Below are 9,156 nucleotides of genomic sequence, written 5' to 3'. Positions count from 1 at the left end.
CCATGTAATTGCATTAGCGAATCACTTGAAACTTGAACTGCCCAAATGTGAAACAGGAAACAAAAAACTGGAATAGGTCTGTTGGACTCCACACAAAAGACCTGGACTGAGAATCAATGCAGTGATGGAGAACAATCTTAAGCAGGGGCTGCAGAAACCTTACAAGTTGACAGAAGTCAGGAGAAAAAGCTGAGTTGTGAAGGGTAGTCTGATGTTATTCACGACAGGATGGTAACCATGAGGCAGTAACTCCATAATTTATAAGCAACATTCTCCAATTCCCTATGAATCTCATGACTCAGCCTGGAGAGAACACTAGGAAAAACCGGAGAGCACACACATCCAAACATGCTCCCAGAGCATCTTCCTTTATCCATAATCGACTCATTAACTGTTAACTCATTAGACTTAGTAAAAACAATCCCCAACAGAAAGTGGCAAGTACCTGCTACTCCCAACCCTAAGTCACCCTCTAAATATTCTTACCAACCACACTCAAACAACCGAATCACAGCAATAGCAGTGGAACTCCTGCTTCAGCATTACTGTGAGGATCCAGCCACTGAATTTTAGAAAAGCATTTAAGTTGGATATTTGTAAAAAGTCAGAGAAAGGCTGGCTTACATATAAAAGGCCTGAAGTCACCTAAAGGTACTTTTTGGCACTGTGGAAATTTCAGAAGAACTAACGATGCCAAAATCTTTCCAATTTCACTTTGGGCAAAAAAATTGTTTAAACATCTGCTTGTACAGAGCAACACGAATAACAGAGAACCGCTCCTTCATCTGGCTAAGGGCCAGTAAAGGATAAGAGGCAGCAAGATGCGTTCTGAGAAATAGGTACTTTTACAGCACAGGCTTGAGTGCAGCCGGGACTGCAAATACCGTTACTGTCACAATGAGAGTGCACTGTCAGCATGGCATATGCTTTAAGGACTTAAGTCTCTTGTTGCTTTTTGTTGGCAAGATGAAATATTCACGGCCACTACTCAGGGCACTGTGCTTTGTTTTCATGCCTCACTTGTTACACAAGTCAACATACAAGAAGTAGTTTACATTGTTTTGACATCAAGGCCCGGATTTGCTTTTTCCTCTCCCTGGTGTAGCAGGCTGTCACATAAAGGGGCCAGACACATTTCACAGAACTACTTTGAATCTAATCTTACATGCACTTCTTCCTTCTTCTAAGAAGCAGCTAATTCAATGTGAAAATCTGTAACCAAGTTATTACAAACTCTCTGAATTACAGAGGATTAGTCTTTTATTTTGTGGATATAAAATTATGTTGATTAAACGTAAGGCTTAAGGAAGCAGCTATTCTTTTTTTTTTTTGTATCATCAGTGCATAAATAGAAAGTGATAACAGAAGTAGGTACAGATAGTATTGCCTGTGGTTTAACAGGTTGATTCTGGACAGTACTGGTAGCACCAGATGCTGGAGCTGAATTTTCTAACCTCACACTTCAAGATCCCCAGATCCATAATAGTATACATTATTAACTGGCAGCACTTGTTTTGGAAGTCTCAGCTTAAAAGCAAGCATGTGAAGACAGTGAGGTGGTTGCCCTGGACTGGGGCACAGATGCCAATGGAGCAGCATGGAAAAGCTTGCTGTGTCACTTTAACTGCCTTACAGAAAATCAGAATACATTGCTGTGGGCTCCCAATTTGGCATCTATCCCAAGAAGTAAAATAAGCCTGGAAGGTCTGATTTCTGATCTGATGTGCACGGAATGTATCATGACCTTCAATGAATATTAAAGGGTGTTTCAAAATTATGTGGGTCTTAAAATACTCTCTGCATGCCAAGGTTATCTAATGTATGCACATGCCTACCATAAAGCATCCCATTGAAGATTAACTTTAAAAGCCAATACTTCCAGAAATGATACTACGCTATCATCCAGTTGGCATTTCTAGCATTTAATCTGACACATGGGTGCAAGAAGAACTATTAAAACACAGTCTGTAATAAGCTGTCCGTGACAGGGATACAGAACAGAACTTGACTCTATATTCGTTGTTCATAATTTTAAAATGCTGTGTGAGAAATGCTGTATAAATGTTTCAGTTTAGTGATCATACACAGGGTGGGTCATACATGCTGTGGATTCTTTTCTCTTTTAAGTAAAGTCAAATAATTTTTATTCACTACTAAGTACTTTCTTTGGCCATCTATGTATGCATATGTGCGTGTCTACACACACATGCAAGTTCAGCCAAATTCTGTCAACAGCTGACAGTTGAGAGCTTTACAGGTATTTCTATCTAATATTTTAAAGATAAAATAAATGTCAGAAGCATGCATCTGCTTCACGTTCTCCTTTTTGTTGAAATATTTTCTCAATGGAGAGGGGGCTATTTCCCTATTTACCGACTTTTCACCTTGCCTGTTCCCATCGCTGTTCTTCACACAAATATTCTTCATCATCCTGTTTTATCAGTATTGTTGCACCCAAGCCATATATGGTTTTGCATGTGGCTCCACTGGTCTCAAGTTGCCTTGAACAAGAAAGAAAAATGTGGCGAAAGAGGCTGGTCAGCCCAGTGAGGAGGGCTTTAAAATGGGCAGAGTGCTTGTACTTTTTCTGGGAAATCATCATCATTAGGTTCCTCTGAAGTACCAGTACACTAATGCATGCAGCTGGTGGAGCAAACAGGAAGAATTCAGAGGTCTGCGTGCAGCTGCACTGAAGAAACTGGTACTATGAGAGTGGTCAAACACTGAAACGGGAAGTCAAGAGAGGTTGTGGAGTCTCCATCCTTGGAGATATTCAAAACCCATCTGGACACAGTCTTGAGTAACTTGCTCTGCTGATGCCACTTTGAGCAGAGGAGGTTACATTAGATGAACCTTGGAGGACCCTTCCTACCTCAATTACTCTGTGATTTTGTGTACAGCCTCTTTTTAACTGCTGCTGTAAGTTACAAAGTACTGACAGCTTACACTTGTACCACAGTAGCAGAGGAAGCCATGAGGCTTTTTAGTAATTAATGCTTTAAGATTTTCCTCGAGAAATTAAACAGACTTTGACAGAGAACAGGTTATTGTGTCATAATTTAAAACCACAGACATGAAACATAGATTAGGGTGACCACAAGATGTTTTGTCTCAAGTCCAAAGAGAGTTGAGTCACCGAATCCATTCTGCAGTGCTCAGCCATTTCCAGTCAAGAGACATGCTGGAAACTAACATCATTGCCTAGGACCAAAGCAATCCAACTTCTTACTGTAACATGATTTATAATTCACAACACACACAATTATTTTAATAGTAAAGTTTACACATGTAGTTGACAATACATTTGATGGTATTACAGCTAACGCTTTGGACAAAGTAGTTCACAGGAGATCCAGGTTACTCTTGTACTTACTGCATTTTGGTGGAACCTGGACTCCCAGTTCTAAGTCCCTGCCAGGCACTGTGGAAACATGAAGAGAAGAAAGCACCTGCCCATGAGGCTCACAAAATACAGAACAGAAACAGATGGGGTGCAATCAATACAGATTAAACAAACAAACAAAAATCTCTTCACCTGATTTGGGGGAATTAGTTTCCGAGACTGTCTACACTGAACATGAATATGGTTTCCTACATATTCATGATCAAAGAATCATTTAGGTTGGAAAAGACCCTTACGGCCCAGATCGCTGCTCGGGTCAGGCTGGGTATCGGTCGGTGGGTGGTGAGCAATTGTATCCTCTCCACTTGTTATTTCCCTTATCATTATTGTTATTGGTGGTAGCAGTAGTGGTTTGTATTATACCTTAGTTACTGGAGTGCTCTTATCTCAACTTGTGGGAGTTACATTCCTCCGATTCTCCTCCCCATCTCTCTGGGAGCAGGGGAAAAAAAAAGGGACGGAGTGAGCAAGCGGCTGCGTGGTTCCGAGTTACCGGCTGGGCTTAAACCACGACACACATCTAGCTGAGATGTTCCCGTCTAGCAGGGAAAGACAGGCTTCTCATGTATAGTGGAGCAGAATAGTTAAGATAGGCTTCTCTGGAGAGTAGTTTTGAGCTACAAGGAGGACACTGCATCAGTCCAAGAATCCCAGGAAGAGTCACACCATAATGGAGGTTGCAAAATTTGGCATGTGAAGCTGGACATTGTTTGCATACTCTGAGCATACATTTTCCCTAATAGTTAAATTAATATAGTGGAGGAAAAAAGGAATAGTTTTCTTCTCTAAACATCCCTCATCAAATTTGTGCCACAATGTGTAATTAGCTGAAATGAATCAATTTGTTAAATGAGCAAATGAAATCAACTTGACTCAACACTAATTATTCTGACATGTGTCCGTAGCTATTTGTCTCCATTAGACAGGTTATGAGTTATCTAGTGTTACTGCACTTGATAGAGCTGTGTAGTGAAAGCATTAACTCTAAGACACCTTTAAGAAATAAGAGATTTGGTCCAACTAATTACCTGAAGGTATGGGATCCTTACCTGTATCTTCATAGCACAAACCAACTTTTTTCTGCACTTCCATAAGCTTTCAGTGCCTCTTTATCTTGGTACCCTAAACAGAATTGAACTATTGTTTCTATGAAGCTACTTGCACACTTCAGTTGCACAGCAGGCAAAGGCAATCATGCTAGATAAAGGACAGGGAGTGGAAGTAACCCTTGCTTTTGCATTCTTCCCAGAACTGCAGAATTATGTTCAGGCTAGCAAGCTTCCAAGCTTCACAAATGTCCAAAAATAAAGAGTGCTTTCACAGTGTATTTCACTAAAGAGAACTATCTGTATCCTGAGCAATAAAAAACCTATCAGAGCCTGCAAATTTTAGGCAGATTCTATAAGGATTAGGCAGAAAATCTTTACCCTACAGAATTACTATAACTTCCAATAAAGGCAGAGCATCATGTGCAAACAATGCACTATTTGTTTATGTGTATTAACCCTCATTTGGTTACAAGAAAACACATGTTTCTAAAATATTCTTTCATGCTCAGTTCATAGTTCCTGACTATCTGAACACCAGATATGCACAAAATGAGTGATAGGCTAAAGTGAACAGAGTTCAGACATGGAGCTATACTTTAACTAGAGTCTGAGATTATATTCCATGTGGAGATTTGTTTGATCCAGCTCCTGTTAACTGCAACCGCTGATTAAGTATATAGTCTCAAAAGCCTAAAACTAAAATGTATTCTGTCTGCACTTGCTTGGTCAGTGATTGAATCCTGCTAACAGGGTACCTTTGACCCCAACTGGCAGCCACTTGATAGTGAAGTTTCTATCCTTCCATGAATCATACACAAATTTGTTTTAGGAGCCTTAATGATTAATCATTTTAGTATCCCATTTAATCAACCAGTCTAAGAGACTCATATATGGTACCAAACTTACAATAGTGCTAATTGCCAATCTATTTCTTTCCCTGTCCTTAGACTGCTGTATTTCAGAGTAACAGTCATCAAAATCCAGTTTTGAAAGATATATGTTCCAGTCATGATTACGTGCCCTCAGCTGGCTTAATGTACAATGTGAATGGCACTATCAAATGCAAAAGTGACAGACTTCTGTCAGTGTGTGTGTCAGACAGTGTGTAGTATGTTACAACAGCATTGTTTATTCCTTTCACCCTGGAAATTAAACAGATTGTCTCATCTTTGTTGCCAAAATCCTGGAAGCGTGAAAAGCCAAACTAGTAACAGTGTATTTGCAAATCACAGAATTACCATTCAGGTGTTCCAGTGGATCTGCAGACCACTGCAGGGGAAAAAACAGTTTTTAGCATGAGCTCTGCTCCCTCTCTAACACTGATACCAGTATCTTTTATTTCTGATCTATCCTACTGATTTTTGCAATTCTATACTTAGCAGCTTCCCACCCAAGATGATTAACATGCCTGATTTAGAACCAAACGTAGCAACTAGATTTCTGACTGGAAATAAGAAGGTTCGACTGTGTGATGCCGCTCTTGGCCCAGTTTCACATTCAGAGGCTCATGATGATTTCCTGTGACACTTTTCCTAATAAAAAATGGATGGGTGTACCATCCTTACCATACCTTATGTCTCTTTCAGGGCCATTCACAAGTTTGCATGAATGTTTGCTAGATACACATTTAAAAGTATGACAGCATGAGAGGAAATGGCCTCAAGTTTTGCCAAAGGAGGTTTAGATTGGATATTAGGAAAAGTTTCTTCACTGAAAGGGTTGTCAAGCATTTGAACAAGCTGCTCTGGGAAGTGGCTGAGTCACCATCCCTGGAGGTCTTGCAGACATGGTACTTAGAAACATGGTTTACTGGTAGACTTGGCAGTGTGAAGTTTACTGTTGGACTTTAGGATCTTAAAGGTCTTTTCAAACCTAAATGATTCTATGGTTCTATGATTCTATGAATAAATGCTTTTATCAAGTGCTCATTGGTTTAAGATGTAGATCTAGGCTTTTTAAGTTTTACATGAAATAATCTGCAGAGAAGATAAATTGTAGACAGATGCATCCTGCTCCTTTTGTTAGCTTTAATTAGTTAACACTGGATTTTATGTATCTTCATTGTTTTTTCTCAGAGGATGTTCTCGCTCATGTGTTTCATATGTCAGTTGCGCACTGACCTCAAAAATATTCCCATCTCTGTTTAAACAAAAGTCTACCTTTGAATTCAACATGATTTTAGTTAATTATTAACATCATTGCAGAGAATACCTTTCAATTTTAGACTCTTAAGACTGCATACTTAATCCATGGCTGCAGTTAACAGGAACTGGATCAAACAAATCTCCACATGCAATCTAATCTCCTAAGACTCTAGTTAAAGTATAGCTCATGGTCTAAAGTCTGTTCACTTCAGCCCATCACTCTCTTTGTGCACATCTGGTGTCTCTGTTCAGATAGCCAGGGACCATGCACTGAGGATGAAAGCATATTATGCAAACATATGAGAGTTAATACAGTTAAACAAAACATGGTTTGAACATGATGCTCTGTTTTTATTGTAAGTAATAACAATTCTGTGGGGAAAAGCTTTGCTGCCTGATATTTGCAGGCTCTGCTAGTTTTGTTATTGCTTAGAATACAGTCAGTTCCCTTCACTGAAACACACTGTAAAAGCATTCCAAATTTTAAGACATTGTGACCTCTTAAAACTCAGCCATTTGAGCAGGGTGTCAAAGCAGTACAGTCACAAAATGGGTAAGACAGGAATGACACACAGCTTTCAAACTGAACCCATCCCAGGAAAATCCTCACAAGGTCTACTCTTTTTATTCTATTCTATCCAGCACTCCTCCAACACAGAGAAGAGGGAAGAGAAACGGAGATTCATGAGGTAAAGAGACTGCAAACCTACTGCTCTCGTTTCTCTAACCGCTATGAATGCAGAGGAGCACAGACAAAACAGAGCACAGGTTAGAGAAAGGACAGTGAAAAGAGTGGAATGGAAGAGAAATACCATGTATGATTCAAGCATAGATGAGATGGAAAAGAAACAGAGAAAGTAAAACAAAACCAAAGGAGATTATGATAAGTCTTCATTTTGACAGCAAAACGTTATAATATACAAACCGCTTCTACTGTCACACGGAGGTATGTACACCACCTGATTTCAAACATGTTATTTCAGTAGCCTAGTACTAGAGTGATCAGTTTGTATGTATTCAGTGAGAAGTGAACTCTCAGCTTGCATGTTCAGAATCTTGATTTTGGGGAAGCCGCTGATCAGCCACTGCCACAGATCTCACCCTGTACACAAGTTGGATTCCCACAACAAACAAGTTGCCCTGCCTGGAGTGGGAAGCTCACAGAGCCCTTCACTTCTATTCTACACAGTCTACCCAGAAACACCTACTTTTTGCAGTTTTCCAGTGTGGTGAATGGGAAATACTGCAGCAGCTTAAAGTACATTAAACCCCAATTTTTTCTGCTGAATTAAATATGAAAATTAATACTGTAACTAGCAAACCCCTTGTGTTTATATTAAGTTTAACACAAAATTCTGTTTCAAAATGTCAGTTTCATGACGTTTTCTGTTCTGAATTCTTCCTAGACAGATGCCTGTGGTGGCATCAAGCCTTCCCAACAGAAGCTGACATGACAAAGCCAGAGCTTCTGGGTGGGAGCATTGATGGTTTTAGCTCATGGAAAAGCATAAGATGGTTTGGGTTTTTTCCCCTCAAACAGGTGATAGCAAAAGCCTTTCGCAGTTTGGGGTTATAGATGCATTTCCCCATTCTTGCCCTGCTATTGAAGAGGATGAAAATGGCCTTTAACAGTCTAAGGCATCTCTGTAGTTTCTCTCACCAGCAACCCACTTCCCTCTACACTGAATTGCCATTGCTGTATTCAGTAGAGAAATGCTTAAATTCACTAAACACACTTGCTCTCTTAAAAGATCATCTGATAATGTTACAGGATTCAATTTTAATGTTAAATAATGAATCAAAAGGATTAGAAAACTTTGCACTTTCTCTAATGCAATTATTTTGGTAATTTCACAGAGCTCACAGAGCAAGGCTGTTAGCATTTTTAAGACCTTGTTCTCTATAAATTTGTACTTTCAATGGACTTAACCTACACAATGCAATGGGAGTGAATGGATTCGCTGTGAAGATGATGGCTTTAAAATCAAGTAAAATCTGACCTATCCAGTTATGTGTAATATATTCAACAATCATGCTGAATCCTTTGAAAACCACTTATGCTCTCAACAACACTGGAATAGATACTAGAGGTAGGTTGACAAGCTTATTAATCATGTTTACAATAGATGAAAACTTTTCACCAGTATCTTGCTGGAGAACATTGTTAGACCAGAGGTCATGAACACACACTCTAATATACTATTTCCAAAGAACTGCTTCAGTGACAGAAACCTAAGAAGCTCAATTCCAACAACAGCCCCTTCTGTTTCAGAGGTTTTTGACCCAATAGGTTAATATGAACTGCTGAATGACGTGAGCTCCTGGGGCAATGAAAGTGAGTAAGAAATAACATCAACATGAAGGAAACAGTCCAGGCCTTTAAGAAATGCTCAGGACATTTATTTATTTGCTAATTGTTTTTGCAATTGGGCTAGCAAATGAGCAGTTCATACTCTCCATGAGAAAGCTCTCTTCTATTCAGAGCTCTTTCAGCTTCTGCCAGACTGCTCACCATTGTTCTGCTTACAATACCAGTAGATACACAGAAACATTGGGATAA

Source organism: Nestor notabilis, unplaced genomic scaffold, assembly GCF_000696875.1.
Source record: "Nestor notabilis isolate BGI_N333 unplaced genomic scaffold, ASM69687v1 scaffold18340, whole genome shotgun sequence".
In the NCBI taxonomy this organism is placed as follows: domain Eukaryota; kingdom Metazoa; phylum Chordata; class Aves; order Psittaciformes; family Psittacidae; genus Nestor; species Nestor notabilis.
This window is presented reverse-complemented; position numbering follows the sequence as displayed.